The sequence below is a fragment of the Cricetulus griseus genome (assembly GCF_003668045.3).
Source record: "Cricetulus griseus strain 17A/GY chromosome 1 unlocalized genomic scaffold, alternate assembly CriGri-PICRH-1.0 chr1_1, whole genome shotgun sequence".
Classification (NCBI taxonomy): Eukaryota; Metazoa; Chordata; class Mammalia; order Rodentia; family Cricetidae; genus Cricetulus; species Cricetulus griseus.
In genome coordinates, this window is record NW_023276807.1 from 150346233 (window position 1) to 150367090 (window position 20858).

The window sequence follows — 20858 nt, forward strand, 5'->3', positions numbered from 1 at the left end:
CATTTGTAGGGTCTGAATCAGTCCCATGTTGGTTTCTCAGCTATCAGTCTGAGAATGAAGGGGTCCCCCTTGATCAGGTCAGCTGTTTCTGTGGGTTCCACCAGCCTCGTCTTGACCCCTTTGCTCATCACTCCTCCTTCTCTGCAACTGGATTCCAGTTCAAATCAGTGTTTAGCTGTTAGTGTCTGCTTCCACTTCCACCAGCTGCTGGGTGAAGGCTATAGGATGGCATATAAGTCAGTCATCAATCTCCTTATCAGGGGAGGGCATTTAGGGTAGCCTCTCCTCTGTTGCTTAGATTGTTAGATGGTGTTATTGTTGTAGATCTACAGACATTTCCCTAGTGCCTGATTTCTCTGTAAACTTAAAATGTCTCCCTCTATTATGGTATCTAATTTCTTGTTTTCTTCTATTCTTCCCCCTACTCAACCTTTCTGCTCCCTCCTGCCCTCCTCACTCTTCCTCTTCTCCCCTTCTCATTCTCTTAGCTCTCTCTCCCCTCCCCTCATATTCCCAATTTGCTCAGGAGATCTTGTCCCTTTCCCCTTCTTTGGGGGACCATGTATGTCTCTCTTAGAATCCTCCTTGTTTCCTAGCTTCTCTGGTGGTGTGGAGTGTCCACATTCTTTAGGTGAAGATGCTGGTAGATTCTCCCTGACTGAGACCCCTTACATATGGGTGCTAATTGAACACAGGGGAAAATAATAATAAAAGAAAATTAATTGAGATGGATATTATATGAATGATTCAAGTGAAGTTTGAAAGGGATAGTGGGTGTTGGGCATGAACAAAATACATATGTATGGAATTTTCAAAGTATAAATCAAAATATACTTAAAATGGAGAATTAAAAAGCGTATAAAATGTTTAGTATTTAGTGAGCAACATGCAAAAGTGTTATTACTGTGTTATTTTTAAAAGTTTCCATGTAAAGCAAAGGTCAAGTTAGATGTGGACAAAAGTTTTCCATCCTCTATACATATGCCTATATTTCTTTCTTTAATTTTATGAGTTGATGCTTATTTATGTTCCCTGTGATTAATGACTATGTAAATCTCTCAGAATAGTGCTTTAGTAGCATAATATAGAATATTGTTATTCATGTAGAAAATTCTCTGAATAACCATTATTTATTTTTCCATTTCTTATTTGACTTGTAGTGGCTGTTTATTTGTTTGTTTTTCAGACAGTGTTTCACAGTGCATCCCAGGCTGGCCTCTAGCACCCTAATTTTGTGATTCAACTTGATGAATAATGGGTCAGATTATCGACATATTACACAATGTCCTACTTCTATATTTTTCTTTCTTTCATCTTCTATGTGTTATATTGTTTTCCAGAGGTGTATTTTCAATAGTATTTTTGTTTAGAAAGACTTTTATCACATTTATGGTAGAAGAATGCAATCAAATATATATATATATATATATATATATATATATATGGGAATTACATAATACTTTGATGGTATTCTGTGCCTGCTTGGGATATTTGTTTGCCTTCATAACACAAATATGAATATTCAAATTACTATATTTCTATTTTTTCTTGTTGCTGAAGAACTGAGTTTAAGGGCTGAAGAGATGGTTTAGTAGTTAAAAGCAATATCTGATTATCCAGAAGATTTGATTTTCATCAAATCAGCCGACATTGCAGCTCACAGCTTTCAGTAACTTCAGTTCTTGTGGATATAACCTCTTTTTGTCACACAAAATTAATGAATTCTTGTGGTGTACAGGCATACATTCAGACAAAATATCTATACTTAAAAATATAGTAAATAAATCTTAAAAATGTATTGAGATCATTGTTATTCCTTTATCACACCAATGCTTACAATAACAAATAACATTTATATCTCAGTGTAAATATAATACCACTGTTAATATGCTTATATATTCACACAAATTATAATTCTTTTAGCATATCTACATTTTCCTGCCACCCTACAGAAATGGACTACTTGTTTTAATGCTAATTAAGTAGTTACATTTTTTCTTTTGACCCATGCTGGATACTATATTGTAATACAGAGGTACAAAATTATTGTGTTACACTATGTTTAGTAACTAAAATATACTATAAAACTTATTTTATAGTAACATATGACAATTGTATACATATAATAACATAATATTATTTAGATATGAAACAGGAAAAGCACACCTTGCTAGACTGCCCTGTTATTTACATTTTTGCATAGGACATTGCCTGCTTATCATAAAAAGCTCATTCAATCTTCATCATATCTCTCAAAGCTGAGTCATGGTATTGACATCTTCCTTTAGTCAGGATTAAATAATATAAAAAAGAAACAATAGAAAGACTCAATATTTCAGACAATGTACTTTCAATTTAGATGCACGGAATACTTCTGTATCCATTGTGCCACAAACAGTCTTTTTATTATATGCCACAGTGCAGTTTTATAAAACTAACTTTGAAGACAGTATGGATCATTGAATTTTCCTGTGTAATGCACTGAATGTGTAGAAACACAAGTCTGTCCATGGGTCCTCTGAAGACACAGATGAGTGTTGTATTGTGAATATGGATGTATAAATGATCCCTATATACTGACAAATTCGGCTTCCCAAATCTGGAAGCTGTCCCTAATTGACATGCCTGGTGTTAGGATGAGCAATCACCTCAGTGCTAGCAGAGCTGCCTGTGCATAAAAAGAGAGCCACTAAATGCATACAAGTTAGATTTAATTTTCTGCTTCCATATTGGTTGTTAATTTCCTCCTCATGTGTGACAAATATGTCTTTGGAAAAGAATGTGTCTCACTTAGACTGTAATACCTCTACAAGTATTCTTTATTTTTTAAAAAAAAAGATATATGGGTGGCATATGTTCTGAGTCTTAGAAAGTTTGGAAATATCTCTCATCTTCATTTGTGAAATATATTGAACAATTTTATTACATTTAGGTTGTCTTCTTCATCTCAAAACTATGATGTTTTATTCTGAATGCTAGTATTTGTGAAAGTAAATGGCACACATTTTTCTTAACAGTTTTGTCTGTTTAAACTTGAATGGTTTGCATGTGTTTCCAAAAGTTTCGTGAGTTGGGGTCTTTGCTTCAAGTGTGGTGGTATTAAGGTGCTAAAACTTTAAAAGGTGATTGATCTTAATGATTTATTTTGTAATTTATTTTTTATTTAAATGAGAAACAAGCTTCGTTTACATGTCAATCTCAATTCTCTCTCCTTTCCCTCCTACCCTGGCTCCAATAACCGCCCCCAATCCCAACCCCTTTCTGCTCCCCAGGAAGGGTGAGGACTTCCATGGGGGATCTTCAAAGTCTGTCATATAATTTGGAGCAAGACCTAGACACTCCCCAGTGTGGCTAAACTGAGAGAGTATCCCTCTATGTGAAGAGGTCTCCCAAAGTTTATTTATGTACTAGAGGTAATACTGATCCACTATCAGTGACCCCATAGATTGTCCAGACCCCCAAACTGACCTTCTCATTCAGGGGGTCTGGAACAGTCCTATGCTGGTTTCCCAGCTATCAGTTTAGGTTCCTTGAACAACTACTTGTTCAGGTCAGCTGTTTCTGTGGGTTTCCCCAGCCTGGCCTTGACCTTTTGCTCATCACTCCTCCCTCTCTGCAACTGGATTCCAGAACTCAGTTCAGCTGTGGGTGTCTGAGTCTGCTTCCATCTGCTACTGGATGAAGGCACCAGGATGGCATATAAGGTAGTCATCAATCTCATTATCAGAGAAGGTCTTTTAAGGTAGTCTATCGACTATTGCTTAGATTGTTAGTTGGGGTCAACCTTGTAGGTCTCTAGACCTTTCCCTATTGTCAGAATTCTCTTTAAACCTATAATGGCTACCTCTATGATGGTGTTGCTTTTCTTGCTCTCCTCCATTCTGCACCTGACTAGATCTTCCAGGCTCCCTCATGGTTTCCTGTCCCCTCCCTTTCTCCCTTCCCAGCATGATCCCCACTAGCTTTCCCAATAGAGGAATATAAAATGGCAGAAAGACACATAAGAAAGTGTTCAACATCCTTAGCCATCAGGGAAATGCAAATCAAAACAACTTTGAGATACCATCTGACTCCTGTCAGAATGGCTAAAATCAAAAACCCCAATTACTTTTTATGCTGGAGAGGATGTGGAGAAAGGGATGACTCCTCCACTGCTGGTGGGAGTGCAAACTCCTACAGCCACTTTGGAAATCAGTATGGCAACTCCTCAGGAAAATGGGAATCAATCTACCACATGATCCAGCAATTCCACTCTTAGGCATATACCCAAAAGTTGCACATTCATAAACCATGTTCATCCATGTTCATAGCAGCAGTATTTGTATTAGCCAGAAACTTGAAGCAACCTAAATGCCACTCAGCTGAGGAATAGATGGAGAAAATATGGTACATTTACACAATGAATTACTACTCAGTGGGAAAAAAATGGAATTTTGAAATTCACTGGCAAATGGATGGAATTAGAAGAAACCATCCTGAGGGAGGTAACTCAGTCGCAAAAAGACAAAAATGCTATGTACTCACTCATATATGGAGTTTAGACTCACTCACATATGGAGCAGGGAATTGCCAGCCTACAATCTACACCAACAGAAAAGCTAAGAAACAAGGAGTAACCAAAGACAAATACACATAGACCCCCAGAGTAGGGGAAAGGGACCCTTGATGATTTTTTAAGAGAGAAACTATTATAAAATATCCAGTTCTGCCTTTGACTCACCGTACCATCCTGTTTACTGTGTGATGTCTTGCACACCCACTCTCGTCATGGTTGCACTGTCTATTAGCTATCTCACCACAAACATGTATGGCATTTAAACTTGTATTTTGAATATTTAATACTCTAAATTGAATAATTCAGTCTTTATAATTTGTTCCTTCTTATGCCTTTTGTTATCATGTTATGGATTGAAGTATGGACTATATCTCCCAAAATTATGAGGAGGCTTTATCTGTATACTGAAGCAATTGGAAAATTATCTGGATTTTTGTGTGGTAGGACTAGAATGAAGTCGTTAGGTTACTGCAGAAAGATAGAGAAGAGAAATATGACAACCTGAGACACCATTCTCTCTGCTTCCTAGCTGTTGTAGTATGGAGTTAAGCTCTGGCCATCAAGTGATAATCTATTTGTTATCATGGATGGAATATATATTACCTTGGACAGTAGACATGACAACAAATTAAGAAAACTGTACAGTGATAGTTAAAATCTATTTATTTGAGAATTTTTGTGTTAATGATATATTGTAGTTTGTTTATGTCTATCTTGGTTGTCTCAGTAAATCTCTTTAGCTGTCAATGGACTCTTGTAGACTCCTTCCTAATATGGTCAAAATAATTGGTTGGATGATCTGGAGAGCTCAAGAATCTTTAGCAGCTCCTGTAGAACATGGAATAGTGTTGGATAGTAATCAGGTTCTCACTGTACTCTCCATGCTCTTATCTGCTTATTTTATGAAAACTCAGATAATACTAGATTAAATAGGATTCTTTTGATATTCAAATTAGAACTATCTTGATTCTAACATGAAAGGAATAATCATATAAAATATCTAATTTTTGAAAATGTATCATTTCACACATGTCTTACGTGTTCTTTCTGTGTTCATAGCCGACTTAATTAAAAATGAATTGTGCTTATTCTAAAATGGCAGCAATAAAATTTCAGATTAAGTATATATGCTTACGTAAACAAAATCATTTTGTATGAGACGGGTAGTAGAAAGCTTAAAGAGTTTGATGGGAACACTAAGGTTCACAAGACATTAGTAGCAGAAAGAGACTACTCCAAGTAGGAAGTGGAAGCCTAGAGCAAGGGCTGTGATGCCCAGAATGCAAATCCTAGAACATCTATCCCTAAGACCAGTGTTAGTATATCCTGACATAAACTCTATGGAGGGGGATTGTGGGCTTTACTTTTGTTGTCGTTCAAAGAATCTAAAGTGGTGACAACAATCAAAGGCAAGTCATCTCCAATTGCAGGAGAGGAAATCTGGAGTTGACTGTTTTCATCTCCTAAGGAAATGGGCAAATGTTGAAAGGTGGCTTTTGTTACTGTTTATGATTTCCAATCTCCCATGATGCTTTAATGGCAGAATCTAAAAATGAACTACCTAACAGAGTGCACAAGAAATTTGCTTTCCAGAATTCTAGACTCAGAAAAGTCTGTGCAATTTGCTAGGGTAGATTAAGTGCTTAATCCTGATGAAGTTGCTAGCAACTTAGATTTAGAGGAAAGTGACAGAAATTCAGTTCCTTCCGGCAAAATTGAAGGACAGAGAATATTTGTATGTCATAAGCTCACGATCAGCAACCACTGTAAAAGTCTTTCTATTGAAGCTTCCATTGGCATGGCTTTGAAGCCAGGGTGATATTTTGCTTCATTTTTTAAAAATGTATTTATTTCATTTCATGTGCATTCATGTTTTGCCTGCATGTATGTCTGTGTGAGGGTGTCATGTCTCCTGGAACTGGAATTACATATATCTGTGAGCTGACATGTGGGTGATGGAAATTGAACCCAGGTCCTCTGGAAGAGCAGCCAGTGCTCTTAACCACTGAGCCATTTCTCCAGCCCCAATATTTTGATTCTTATAAATACATCAAGAGTGGAACTGAAAGATGCTGATGAGGTTCAGCAACTGATTCATAAGAATCTATTTTACAGTTGTAAGCCTGAGAGAAGCATTTAATGTTCTGAATATTTATATTAGATTTATTTAAAAAAGGAATGCCTTTTTAAAAAATGAACGTTAATGCAGGAACTATTTCCCTTTCTGTCCATTCTGAGGAAATAATATTTGTAGTACAAATATGCAGGGACCCAACAAAAACAAATATCTGTGTTCCACAGATGAAGAAATTTTATATATTTCCATAGAGTATGAATGAATGGTCTTTGGTTCAAAAAATATTATATACAAATTAATGGATGGGTTTCCAAAAAGAAATATTGAGGTTTATAAAATTATAAATTATAACCAGCTTCTAGAGCTGGTTAATCGCCCCAAAATACCCATTATAATGAATTGTTATTTATTTTTATCCTCTTCTATTAGAATAAAATCTATGTGAGAGTTCATATATAATCTTAATTATTATAACACTGTTGATTTGGGAAGTACTTCTGTGTATGTTTATCTTATTGATTTTTAAATAAAATACTGTTTGGCCAATGAGACAGCAAGTTAGATGGGACTAGGAGTCAAAGTGGATTCTGGGAAATGTAGTAGAGAAGTGGTGATCCAGGCAGGAAGTGACATAGTAAGGAGACTCATATTTAAGCTAAGGAAAGAGGAAGGGTTCCCCTTTTACCCTCTGCTCTTCCTCCAGTGGAACAATGTGATCCACTGGCAAGGAGGGATGCCAATAAGGCGTCCGATAAGATAAGTCTTATAAAATACATAGATTTATGATAATTAAGACTGAGCTAGCAGATGAGAAATCCTAGTCATTGGCCAAGCAGCATTTGAACCTAATACAAGTTTCTGTGTATTAATTTGGGCCCTAACTCGGGTGTGTAAGACCCCCAGCAGCTCAGGCATCCAGGATCTCAGCTCAGGACCTCGGCCACCCCAATCACCATGTGGAGGCGGAAACGATGCAAACTTCACGAGGCTTTATTATAGTTGTTTAACCAGTTAACCCCATGTCAGCTCAGATCTTTCATCCACCCGCCATGGTGGATGGCTAGAAAAGACAGCTCAAAGCATCTGCATAGAGATCTTATTGGACAGCATAAGGGGAGTGTCTAGGGGTATGCACAGGCTCAGGATTGGTGTGGCTCCAGGATTGGAGGGTTTGCCCTGTATTGATTGGCCAACTCTTTGTTATGGGCCATAGGCCCTCCCAGGGTGGTTGCTATGCTCTGTGCATCATTGCTGTGCACTTGTCCGTAAAGCACACCCAGAGCTGTAAAGCCTAGCACCATCAGCTAACTTCTGATTGCTTCCTTGCAGTCGCCTAACCTAGTGACCAAGGTAAGGTCAGACAAGCATGTGGTCTTGTCCAGCTATTATGGCTGCCAAAAGGGGCAGGCATCTGACCTTAGTAACAAAGACAAGCTCAGACAAATACGTGTTCAGCTGTTATGGCTGCTGAAATGGGGAGCTGGTCCCTTCAGGTGGGTGGCTGGTGTAAAGCACACATGTGGCAGTGGGGCTCGGTGGCTTATGGTGGAAAGATTTACTGTAACACACTGTAAGCAGAATGTCTGTCTTAAACTAAAAGTTAAGTAGGTGCTTTTTGAAATAAACAAAATTTTCAACTCTTCCATGCTTGGCATTTCTCAAATGAAAATTTAATTTCACTTTTCACATATTAAAAGAAATGTACATAGTATGGCAAGCAATTAAATTATTTATCCTTCTATCAAATTTAAAACTGCAAAGAATTTGTCCCCTTCAACCTTGGAACCCTATGTATCAACTGAGATCCATCTGGAGTGAGAGAGTTAAGGTACACTCCTTCTTATGACTGAGTCAAATCCCCTGTTCCATGGGGGTAGCCCCTTACAGAGTCCTAAAATACTTTAGCTCTATAGTCTCTAACTCTGAGCTTCCCCTGGTAACATGCTACACTGGGTTCTGACATGGTGGCCTAAAATCACTTATCAAAAGATTTAACTATAGAGAGGTAAGATGGTTCAACAGGTAAAAGCTCTTGCTACCAAATCTGGTGACCTGGGATGAGTAGGAGAGAATTAATTCCTGAAGGTTGCTTTCTGACTCTGTGCAATGTCATACACATGTTCCTTTTATAAATATATAAATAAAATCGTTTCAATTGTTTTAAAAGATACAACCAACAACTTAATTCAGATGGTGAAGTCCCACTGCAAAAACAAAAGCCAAATCAAAACAAATACAATTATTCCACAATGATTAATTGATAGTTGAATGCTTAGTTGTAAACAGGAGATTTATTTCAGCTTCTGTAAGAATCATGGCACATTAAAGAACAGGTAACAAAAAGAGTAACAGCTGAAAGATAAAGGGAAGTATGGCAAAATTTCATCCTCTAGAAATAACATAGCCATTGCATTCATGTACCCATAGTGACTGTGTTTCCTTGCATTGGGCGTACAGATGACAGATCCTGTCATTAATTATTAAGTGACAGGAAGAAACTATCAGTGAGATGTCTTTATCAGTCCTCTCCCCTCAAGGCTCAAGAATATATGTAGAAAAAAAAAGAGGATGCAAAGAATTTTAGGAACCAGAGGTGCTTGATGACTGCAAGGAACCAGAATCTTCCAGACACATCAGGACAGAAACACACAATCCAGACTCACAGAAGCTGTGAAAGCATGTTCATTATGTCTAAACAAGTTCAAAGCAAACACAATTCCAGAAAAGAAATGGGGGAGTCAGTACAGAGGTACAACCCTAACCAAGAAACTATTTGCAAATGGTATGTCTGAGAAAGGGAATATACAGTTTTCTATAATGAAATGTCACTGGGTGCATCAGCAACACACCAAGACAAGCCTAATGCACAGGAATAGTTGACCAACACAAAACAGTCTTCCTGTGTGTGTGTGTGTGTGTGTGTGTGTGTGTGTGTGTGTGTGTGTTCTTTTGATGTTTTGTTATTTTTGTCTTATTTTTGGATTTTTGTTTACTTTTACCTTTGTTTTCTGTTTGGCTTAAAAATTTTGAGAGAGAGAAAGAAGAAATGTGAAAGTTGGTCTTTAGAAATTTTTGGAGGATTTGGAAGGAGTTGGAGGAAAGGAAAGAATATGACCAAACACATTGAATGAAAATAAAAATCCACTTATTGATTAATAAAAAGCCCCAGTGATGAACATAGACATAGAAATTATTTAGCAAAAAATATAAAAATCAAAGTGGCAGCTACTTAGCCTCTAGATTTCACATGAAAATATTATGAATAATCATTATATAAACAAGAAGTATTTCTCAATATATCAAAATTTCTTACTAATGTGGAGGAAAACTGGCACAAAGAGAGCATACAAAAATTGTAATTTACTAAATTATTTTTTGAGAATATGAGTTCTAGTCAATAAAGTTAAAACTCTAACAGATGGTCAGTATTAAATATTCATAGAGGAAACTATATTTGCATGACTGAGCCAAATAATCAGTAGTCAATTGTTGCAGTTCTTCTATTTGTTAGCACAGAACTGAGTGACTGAATCAAAGAAATAAAAATAATTTGTAACTTTCAGTTTGGGGAAGTTAAAATCTGAAATTTGCTGGTAGCTCCAACAAACACATTTGGAAATCAGTAGATGTCTATAATAAATGAATGATTCAAAGGAAATAATGTAGAAATTCTTTAAAATATATTAGCTTTTTCAGAAACTCAGACTTGGTTTATGGTAATGAACTCTATTTCATAAAAAATTACACAGTACTGCCAAGAAGTCCATGTACAAGACAACACTTCCAATCACACTGTATTACTTACTTTGAACTAATTTCTTTTCCTGTAAAGAAAATAGTCTCTGAAAAGCATATTCTTTCCTTAAATAGAAAAGGAAGACAGGTTCTAGGATACTGCATCAACCAAAGTAAGCACAGACTCTGAAGTCAAGTGCATCACAATGGATCTGATTGCCAGAAGATGCCATGGCTTTGCCATTTCTTACCATTTCAGAGCTACAGTTTCTCTATTAAACTTGGTTCTGGATAACTCCCTTACAACATGAATCACAAAAGTGGCACACAATGGATAACAAAAGGAAGAGATTTTGTAACTGAAGTTATGCAAAATTACATGTGTATTTAAAAATGTGTCTGCAAATTGGAATTCTTAGTTTAATTTTATCCAGATTTTATAGTTTGCTAATGAATCACCAGGTACGCAATAGTACAGACATTCCTGAAATGCATAGAGCACTTTATTCACTATTGTTCATAAAAATTGATAAAACCTAAAATGTGTGGAAATAAATGTGCTAGAACTGTTACCTTTAAAGTAATTCAATACTATATCTGAAGGCAAAATTGAAACTTTTTACAACACTTCAAAGAGAAATCTTCCATTCCCCCACAGCAGTCTTATGGCTTATTTACTTTATATGTTAAAGTGATTTTAAGAACATTTAAAAATAAAATACTTAGCAAGAGTAAAACAAATGATAATACCTCCTTTTAGAAGGTTTTTTGTGTTTATTTTTTCCAATAACCATCATATGAATGTCAAGTATACTTCTGGCCTGGCTACCTCAAAGAGAATTTATAAATCTAAGAAGAATTAAAATTCACCAAACATTTTAAGCTAAGTAAGAGTAATAGAAACAGGCAAGATTTCCTTTTTATCAATTGACATTTTCTAAGACATATAATAGAAATGTTATGCAATTACTGGGAAGAGTTCAGCATGTACATTTTATAACATTCTTATAAACAGGAAAACACATAAATAGACTTGAACAACTGATTAATTTGTAGCTATACAAATAATTCTACTGAAGAAATTTTGCTTTTTAGATCAGTGTCAGTCTGAAGGGTATTTTAACCAAGTTAATATAAATTTTTATCATCACTGCCAAGCTATTGGTTCATCTAGAAGTCCTAAGACTGTAGAATTAACTCAATAAAAATAGTTACTTTTCAGTCTTATTGGGCTAAGAAAATGGCTCAATTCCTCTAAGATAGCTAAAATAGGTATTATGTTATCAGAAAAAATATCCAGTATTCCTATCAGTTTATCTTTTCTTGAAACATTTTTTTTTTTAGTTTTCTGCAAGACACAAGTGTCTCATTACTGGTGACTATTTTAGTGTCTTTCCTTTCTTTGCTCACAATCACAAACTTTTGTAAACAAGGCAATAACAAATTTGTATTTCTCTGCCTACAACAATGGGAAGCACATTATAGACATTCAATAAATTTTCTTTGAACACCTTATTATATTAGTATATAATTATTCACATACTATTACTTCTTCCAATATCAATCCTTTTTATTAAAATTAGCTTTGAAATTCACAACACTGAAAGCACATAGGTAGTTTAAAACATTATATTTTAATTGCAAAATTTCTTACTTCTCTTTTCTTCCTTCAAAACCTCCCATGAATTTCTCCCCACTCTTCTTCAAGTTCATGACCTCCTGGAGAGGGAAGGTGAAGGCTTAGGGACTAGGTGGAGTGGAGAGGGGGGAAACTGTGGTTGGGGTGTAATATATGAGGGAAAAATAAATAAAACAGAAAAACAGATAAACTAAAAAATTCATGATCTCTTTTTCCACTATTGCTATTGCATGCATGAATGTATACAAATATATATTCCTGAATATAAACTGGTCAGTTCAAGTAATATTACTTGTATATCTGTTTTTAGGGATGATTATTTGACATTAAGGCTTTGCTTTTTTTGTGTTGATCATATATATGTTTGCCCTGAAGACTAAGTTCTGTTACTAAATAAACACATAATATTCTTATTCTCTTCCCTCTAGCTCCATTTCATCTAAATTCTCAAACATTGAAAAAATAATTATAGAGAAGCTACTCTTAGAAATGATGCAAATGACCAGAAAATCTAATTGCTAGCTGCATTTTGTAGACATTTGCCAGATGTTTGAGAAGAGTCACATGAAGAAACATTCAGGTGACTTATTTCCTGTTAAATGCCATTCCTATATAATAGTTTGAAATGTTCTGAATTTTGTTTCTTTACTGAGTCTAAGTACTGGGGGATTACATTTTAACATATTAAAATTGCAAGCTTCTGACGTGACTAGCATATTGTCTTTAGTGCCTTAAATTTTATATCAATGAGTTAATTTTATAGCCATTTCTGTTTTATAATATATATATATATATATATATATATATATATATATATATGAGTTTTGGCCTATCAGATGGATTATTTAAGATATATTCAATTTTATTTAAATATTGCCATAGAAAATGGCTTCCTGAGCTTCTACCAAGCTGTTGAAATTGATTTAACATCAAAGCAGTTTCTTATGGAAAAGAAAATAATAGATTATAACAAAAACTGAAATGTACTGTGATGTATTGGTTACTTCTCTGTCGTTGTGATAAAACAACATGACCAAGAAAAGCAGAGGAAGAATTTATCTGGCTTAATTGTTCAAAGGAAGATTTCACGATGATCAGAGAGACATGGAAGCCTGAGGCCAAAGTGAGAACGTGAACAGTCGCATATTCAACTACAAACATGAAATATTAACCTGAGATGGGGAGTCATGGGGTAAACTCTGAATGCTCATCCCTTCCCTCATGACAGACAACCTCCAGCAAAACAACCCATTTTCTAAACAGCACCACCAACTGGGGATCTTATGTTCAAATGTCAGCCAATTGGGATTTTCTCCTTCAGACTACTACATTCCACTCATGGCCCCATAGGCTAAAGGCCATATTCTTATGTAAAGTACATTTAATCAAGCCTAAATATCTCCATAATCTCTCTCAATTCTGTTTTAAAGAAAGCATGGAGAAGACTCTAATGAAACTTAAGGTAATCTCTTAAATGTAAATTATAAAAAGAAAAATTACATATTTTAACATGGACTGACAGAAAATAAACCATCATTTCAAAACAGAAGCATGGAAAATAGTGAGGATATACTGGTGTAAAGCAAGAAACAACCCAGCAAAGCAAACATCAAATGTTGTAGCTCAATGTCTGATATAATGTTAAAGGGTCTTTTTGTCTCAGTCCTTCCAGTTTGCTACTTGTAACATACATCTTTCTTTTTCACTGGTTCCACTCCCTGTCTGCAGCTATTTCTGTCAGATATCTCACAGGTATGACATCCACCTTTCTAAACCTAGCATTTTTATTGGTAGAACTCAACATAGAGACTTTCTTTATGGACAAAGAATTTAGACTGATGGAATTAGTAATTTTTAGGATCCAAATGAGCCTTGTCCACTATAGCAAGTGTTTTATTCCTGTTTTAACTGATATGTAAACTAAAGAGAATTTTCCCCCAAATAGCCCAACGCTTATCAAAACTGAATTTAAATTTCACATAGGCTACATATTATAAAGAGTTATTATTTTCTTCAAATGTATGAAATGCACAAACTGTTCCAACTTAAATGACCTGCAAAGATAAACAGCATTCTACTTTTGACTCAGATGTCATAGTTTGTTAACCTCAGGCTTAAAATTAAACATTTGGTATTGTATTGGCTAAAAGCCATGATTGTATTTCTGCATTTCTGTATTTTAATGATTTCTAGAAATCATTAAAAGATGATTTCTAGCGAACATGAGGGCATAGAGAACAAGACAGTTTCAGAAACATGAATCCCATATTTCATAAGATGTGGAAGTTCTAAACCATATTGATTTCCAAAAAAAGGTTTCCCTTCTAAATAGTGGAATATGCAAATAAAAGTTATCCACAGAATTATGCAAAGTGGGAATTATCAAATCCTAAATTTGAAAAATAATGTTTTCATTTGATATCTCTAACCTATTACAATAATATTTTCTTCATTTTTAAGGCAGACATTTAAAGAGCAACAAATTGGTAGTCTAAAAAAATCAAAGGTCACATGCTGAAAATCTCTTTTCTTAAAGAAATGCACTTGATGCAAAGGTGGATGACAGCTTAAATGTCTGCTAAACCAAGATATAGAAGACAACCAAGTTCTAAAAATGGTTACATTTTAAATCTCAAAGAAAAATAAAGTGAAAAAAAAAACAGTAACAAAAGTTGCAGAAAGTTTTTTGTTGAGCAGGCTTCTCTGCTGTGCAGTTTAACTTTGCATGATTTCCCCATAGCCCTAGCAAAAATGTTATTAACTTGAGAAAATTGTTTCTCTCCCTGCATGTTGAGAGAAAAAGCAATTTTAAATGTTTATTTTGTGTTTGAAGTTCCTATTCATAAAAGAAAAGGTAGAAATATTATTGTTCTCTTCAATTTGGGGCTCAAACCACAGTAGTGCACATTCCTGCAGTGATTTAGTACAGTAAGGATTTGATACGTGAAAACCAATCACATATTCTTTTCTTATTAATATATACACAGCACCATTAACAATACGTTTCATGTCCAGGAAAAAAAAGATGAAACTGGATTTGTATATTCCCATGGTGTGAATGAATACCTCCTTGCTAGTTGGAGGTCAATAGAACTATATTACCTGTAATGCGAAGGAGGAGGGTGAAGATTCTGTTCATTCACATTAAATGAACTGAGACATGTTGCTAATTACTAGTTTTCCACTGTTATGAAAATAGAGAAACTACAACAAAGAAGTAGATTCTCTATCATTACAAAGCCATTGTGTACAGCCCAATGGATGGTAGACTTGCACAGAAGACAGAATTGTAATGGCTCATTAAGCATTTCATCATGGTTTATGGAATAAACAATGGACCTAAAACTTATGAAAGCCAATGATTACAGTGTATTTTGGTATAACTGCAACTCAGACATTTTTAATAATGCAGAATCACTAACTTTTGACATACATTTCTATTGGCACAAAGGTGTCCATCTCATGTATTGGTTCATACTCTACTGATTAAGTTTCTCTGTAATTCACATGAGAAAAATGGCATACTTCAAACACTTCAGTTATTAGTATTAAAAAATGAACTTGAGAAATCTGCCTTTCTTTGAAAGATTTTACTCATATAAGCAAAAGTATATAGTGTGTCACAATAAATTCCTTGAAAATAAAATTCAATTACCATAATATAATATTTGATATATGCATGAATGTATGTTTGTTTTATGCATTTATATATGTTAAAGTACTAAATAACATACATAGTACATAATATATTTTATATTATAACTTAAAATTGAAAACTTTTATTTGTCTGTTAATGTACATCTTCCCTGGAATCAGAGGGAATATTGCATTATTTCTTACAATGCACAAAAGGTTAAAATCATGGATAAATTAATAAAACATAAATAAATAAATAAATAAATAAATAAATAAATAAAACACTCATATTAATTTCACTGTGCTTTACAGTACTTGTATTTTCTTTATTCTTGGTCTATATGTGTATGTTCCTCGTGTATACAACTAAATATGACAAATACTTGGAACTGTGAATTAAATTAAAATTTCCTGGGAAATTCTTTAGCTAAAACTATCTGTGTAATTATTATCCTGTTTGTAAAACATTGAAGGATTCTGATGATTAATCTCAAATGTCAATTTGATTGGCCAGAGATAAGTCTATGAGAGTAGTAAAACACTCCTCTGGGCATTTTCTAAGATAATTCAGTCATTAATGATGTATATGCCAATATATTTATTATTTCCATTATTTTTCTCCTCACATGAAACAACTTTTCAAAGGTAATCTTTTCAAATGCTGTACAGATCCTAGGTTCTGAAACCAAGAGCTGCACAAAAAGCTTTAAACCACTACTTTAAATATTGAATGTAGGCACTTAAATCCAAATTAAATATGAATCAGAAACTAATATAAAAAGTGGTAGAATGTTTTTCATGAAAACATCTCTAAGCATTAACACCCTTACCTACAAACATAATAATAAGAATCAAACTCTCCCCTGATGTGGATTCCTTGAATCCACGGTAAACACAGCCAGATCTTGCTATTAGAATCAGTATCCTCATCACTGTTTAATCCAAATTAGACCTGTGGTCACATAACATTTTTCAGCAAGTACTCTGGTATATAGTCCACATCTCAATTTTCAGGAATACACCTCCCATACTCTAGTCTGGAATTTAGTCACATGTACCCCTCAACTTGAAACAGTTTATTTCTCTTTTCTATTTACAGAAATTGCTAATAGTTCATGGGGGTGGGGAAACTGTATCAGGAGAAACTAAACTGTTGCAAGTCTACAGATGAAAACATTTCTAGATTTAGGAACATTACAATAACTCCATAATTTACAAATAAGAGGTAGATGAAAACCACAATTATTTCAAGATACAAAGCAGAGCTACTCCCTCTAACATAATTCAAGCCAACTGCTCTTTTGAGAACAGGAGAGTAAATACAGACACAGAAACCAAACATTAGGAAAGTCCCATTGTGGTTACAAGTATACAAGGCATTAGGATTTTCATTTATAGTTGTTAGGTCTAGGGTGGGCTGCAATTGTATTGATTCTTCTCATGTTGCATTAGTTTCCAGTGTCTTTGAATTAAATTTGTCATTGAAGAACTCTTCTAGAAGCTGACTATACATATACTAGAAGACACCCAGCTTTTAAAGCATCCTTTAAATGCATTTGTTTTAGCAAATGAGTAAAAGGGTGAAAAATCTTCAAGCTTCTTTTGTATGATATTTTCAGAGCTGTTTCTAGCAGCTCATGGTGACTCTTCTAATGCAAAAACCTTATGTAAGAATTAAAAAATAAAATCCCAGTTTGACCTAAACAATATCCTCATTCCATTTATAGCGATGTAATTATCAAATGCAGATAACCTATTTATGGTAGGGTTTTATATGAATAGAAAACACAAATCTTTCAGAATAAAGAATGAACTGATTGAATAGGTACTTGGGAAAATTTGGCTCAGATGTTAAAAGCACTTGTTCTGGCAGACCAAGGTTTTCTTCCCAGCACGTGCACAGTGGTCCCCAATGACTGTAACTCCAGGTCCAGGCGATCTGGTACCATCTTCTGACCTTCCATTAAACAAGCATACACATGATATACTTACATACATAAGATGTCAATATTTCTTAAAACATGAAATATACAAGAAAAATCCTCTTGACCTAAGTATACATTTTATTAAATATATTTTATAATTTCAAATAAAGCTAACTTAAATGCATAGGTGGGGAGAGAGAGAGAGAAGAATGTTTACTAGACTTGTGCTGTAAGTCAGACACTCAGAGTTCTTACAAACTTAGATTCCTGGCAGTCAGCACTGTGGGAGAAGTTGTCAGTCTGGGTTCCAGAGACTGAAATATATTGTTTGTATTATATGTTCAAGATTATATTTACTTGTAATATCTTTAAAATGAAGAAATTTCAGAAAATAAATAAATATGTAAATAATAGAGAGATATAATTTTCTTCTTCACTATTTAAGTGGTTCTGAGTTCTTCATTCCTAGAAACAGATATTATAATCTCACTGTTTTCAGCTATAAATGTCTCTAAACACAGGCCCAGCACCATCCCAGGGGTTTCATACTCAACTGCATATTGGGGTCAATTTATTTAACAGTTTTGACTCTCATATGAAACTGAAAGGAAGTGAAATTATTACTGAATTTCTTTTTTAATTTAAATTCTTTAATTGCTACTCATATTTCCATAATCACCCCCCCATTGCCTCACCTTCCCTTCCTCCCATGTTCCCCACCAACCCTCCCAACCATCCCCCAACTCCTCCCCAGGGATAGTGAGGCCCTCATCTAGGGACCTTCAAAGTCCCTCATATCATTTGGGAGAGGGCCTAGGCCTTCCTTGCTGTATCTGGGCTGCAATACTATCCCTCCATAGGGAATGGGTTCCCAAAGTCCATTTGTGCTCTAGGTTTAAAGACTAGTTTCACTGTTAGAGGTTCCATAGACTGTCATGGCCTCCTAGCTGGCACCCACATTCAGAGAGCTTAGTGAGGGCCAATGCTGTTTGCCCAGTTTTATGATTAGGGTCTACCTGTTCTCACTAGGTCAGCTCAACTGTTTCTGCAGATTGCTTCAGCCCATTCTTGGCTCCTTTGCTCATCCCTCCTCCCTCTCCACAAGTGGATTCCAGGAGTATGGCTCAGTGCTTAGCTGTGGGTGCCTGTTTCTGCTTCGAACAGCTACTGGATGAAGGCTCTAGGAATGGTAACCAAGGTGTTTAGCAAATTTGTTTTCATAAACACAACTGTTTATGCGGTACCCTGTCATTTTTTAAGGCTTAAATTTAAATTGCCAAAGTATTTTTGTTTGCTTGCTTGCTTATTTTCAATATGGGAATTTTTCTATTAATCAGCTGTTCTCCCAGATTAAGAAGTAGCTATTGCTTTACAGTAGAGTTTTATTTGCAGTCAATTGAATTTTTTTAAGGGGACTGCGTATTTGAAAGTAATTTTGCTACTTATTTATATTACTAAATAACTAGCTGATTATAAACTGTTGTATATTTGTACTGATATTCTCTATTATAACTACTGAAGTCACTATATAAGATTTCCAAAGGGTATAGGAGATTTTTCAGAGGAATACAGCAAGTGAGATGTTCACTTCTGGGATTATCTTCATTGGGTTTAAAATTCAAATAAATAAACATAACTATGTTGAAAATATGAAGTTAATCTTGTATCCTGTGACTTTGCTGAAGGTGTTTATCAGCTGTAGGAGTTCCCTGGTAGAGTTTTTCTGGTCACTTATGTAAACTATCATATCATCTGCAAATAATGACAATTTGACTTCTTCCTTTCCAATTTGATCTCCTTTTGTTGTCTTATTGTCTTATTGTCTTATTGCTCTAGCTAGAACATCAAGGGAAATATTGAAGAGGTATGGAGACAGTGGACAGCCTTTTCTTATTCCTGATTTTAGAGGAATCACATTGATTTTGTCTCCATTTAGTTTGACATTGGCTGTTGGCTTGCTGTATATTGCTTTTATTATGTTTAGGTATGTTACTATTACCCCTGATCTCTCCAAGACATTTATCATGAAAGGGTGTTAATCTTGTCAAAGGCTTTTTCAGCATCCAATGATATGATCATGTGGTTTTTCTTTCTCAGTTTGTTTATATGGTGGATTACATCGATAAATTTTCACATGTTGAACCATTCTTGCATCCCTGGGTTGAAGCCAACTTCATCATGTTGGATGATTTCTCTGATGTGTTATTGGATTCAATTTGCCAGTATTTTATTGAGTATTTTGCATCAATGTTCATGAGGGATATTGGCCTGTAGTTTTTCTTAGTTGTGACATTGTGTGACTTGGGTACCAAGGTTATTGTAGCCCTGTAAAAAGGCTACAATGACCATTCTGCTTCTCTTGTGTGGAATAATTTGAGGAGAATTGTACTCACTCACTCATATATGGATTTTAGACATATAGCAAATAAATAGCAGCCTAGAATCCACACTGCCAGAGAAACTAGGAAACAAAAAGGACCCTAAGAGAGACATACATGGCCCCCTGGAGAAGGGAAAAGGGATAAGATCTCTTCAGCTAATTGGGAGCATGGGGGGAGGGGAGAGGGATTTAGGAGAAATAGAATGGGAGAAGAGGTTGGAAGAGGAGGACATGAGAGATGAGAAAGATTGAGTCAGGGGAAGAATATAGGAGAGCAAGTAAAGACATACCATAATAGATAGAGCCATTATAGGTTTACAGAGAAATCTGGTACTAGGGAAATGTCCAAGGTTGACCCAAACTAACAATCTAAACAATAGTAAAGAGGCTACCTTAAAACCCCTTCTCTGATAATGAGATTGATACCTTATATGCCATCTTAGAGCCTTCATCCAGTAGCTGATGGAAGCAGAATCAGACACCCACAGCTAAACACTGAGCTGAACTCTGGAATCCAGTTGCAGAGAGTGAGGAGTGATGAGCAAAGGGGTCAAGACCAGACTGGTGATACCCACAGAAACAGCTGACCTGAACAAGAAGTTGCTCATGGACCCCAGACTGATAACTGGGAAACCAGCATAAGACTGTTCCAGACTGTGTGATCCAGGAGGTCAGTTTAGAGGTCTGGACAATCTATGGGGCCACTGGTAGTGACCCCTACTACAAAAATGGAATTTGGGAACCCTCTCCACATAAAGGTATTCTCTCTCAGCCTAGACACACTGCAGAGGGTCTAGTTCCTGATACAAATGATATGACAGTCTTTCAAGATTTTCCCCATGGAAGGCCTCACCCTCCCTGGGGAGCAAAAAGGCATTATGATAAGGGGTCAGTGGGTGGCAGGGAAGGAG